At 46.0% G+C, this 1,184-nt stretch overlaps 1 non-coding gene across 1 annotated transcript; it reads left to right on the forward strand.

Annotated features, from left to right (window-relative positions):
- Positions 1 to 695: 695 nt before the first annotated feature.
- Positions 696 to 802, forward strand: LOC120250895. Its single transcript, XR_005533226.1, has one exon. It is a non-coding gene; the product is annotated as a small nucleolar RNA R71 (small nucleolar RNA).
- Positions 803 to 1,184: the final 382 nt, after the last annotated feature.

The following is a 1,184-nucleotide window of genomic DNA, read 5'->3' on the forward strand; positions in this document are numbered from 1 at the left end:
CAAAAATAGAACCTATCTCACTAAACTGCTCAGCGTGCTCGAGTGAGTTGAGCATTCACCTTGCCAAATTGTGCATCCATGCTACTAGTTAGATTATTGAGCCCCGCTCATTTGTACTCGAGCATGAACTTGGCAAGGACCTCTTCAAGAGAAAAACTTCCTCTCAAAGGCCGCTTGTTGAAGTTGAGATCCTTGAGATAGTGCACCTCTTTGTTGTTGTTGGCCTTGGTTCCATGAAAAAAATTTGGGTGGTTTTTTTCCACCCCGGATTGTATGTTGAGCTATACGGGTTCCCTTGATTGCGTTGCCCCCAATGTAGTCCACATTCTCAACGGATGCAATGCAGCGAGCTAGCAATCGGACATTGGGCTGCACCGTGCCCACCACCGCAAGTACTACAACTTAGCACCGATTCGGGTCTTGAACTACTGCCCATAAGAAGATCAATCTTTTGAGTCAACACATCAACCTTTGCGGCTAAGGCATTATCACTACTTACTTCATAAAGCCCAGCAGTCTTTTGTGAAGGTCCCTTTGAGGCCCAATGTGATTCATTGCTTGCCATTGACTCAAGTAATTGCTCGGCCTCATCGGGGTACTTGTTGCTAAGGGAACCACCCGCTGCGGCATCGATGAGTTGGCGAGTAGCATAATTCAGCCCATTGTAAATGATTTGTACTCGCATCCATGAGGCAAAACCATGATGGGGGCACCTTCTAAGGAGATCCTTGAATCTTTCATAAGCTTCAAACAATGTCTCGGACTCCCCTTGTTTAAAGGCTGAAATTTCTTGCCTCAACTTCACCGCTTTGCTTGGCGGAAAGTATCTCCCAAGGAACTTCTCCACCATGTCCTTCCATGTTTTAATAGATCCCGGAGACAATGAGGTAAGCCAATGATAAGCTCCATCTCTCAAACTGAATGGAAATAGTCTCAAACGGATAGCATCGTCCGACACCCCATTGATCTTGAATGTAGAGTAAATTTGGAGGAACCGGGAAAGGTGGTCATGCACATCCTCATGGGCAAGACCATTGAATTGGACTGAATTTTGGATCATGCCGATTGTACTTGCTTTAATTTCAAAGTTGTTGGATGCCACTGACGGTGCTTGAACACTGAACTCATCACCCGTGAATTGGGGTCTTTCATATTCGGATAGAGTGCGACGCTCTTCGGCCATG

Source organism: Dioscorea cayenensis, chromosome 19 (genome assembly GCF_009730915.1).
Source record: "Dioscorea cayenensis subsp. rotundata cultivar TDr96_F1 chromosome 19, TDr96_F1_v2_PseudoChromosome.rev07_lg8_w22 25.fasta, whole genome shotgun sequence".
NCBI lineage: Eukaryota > Viridiplantae > Streptophyta > Magnoliopsida > Dioscoreales > Dioscoreaceae > Dioscorea > Dioscorea cayenensis.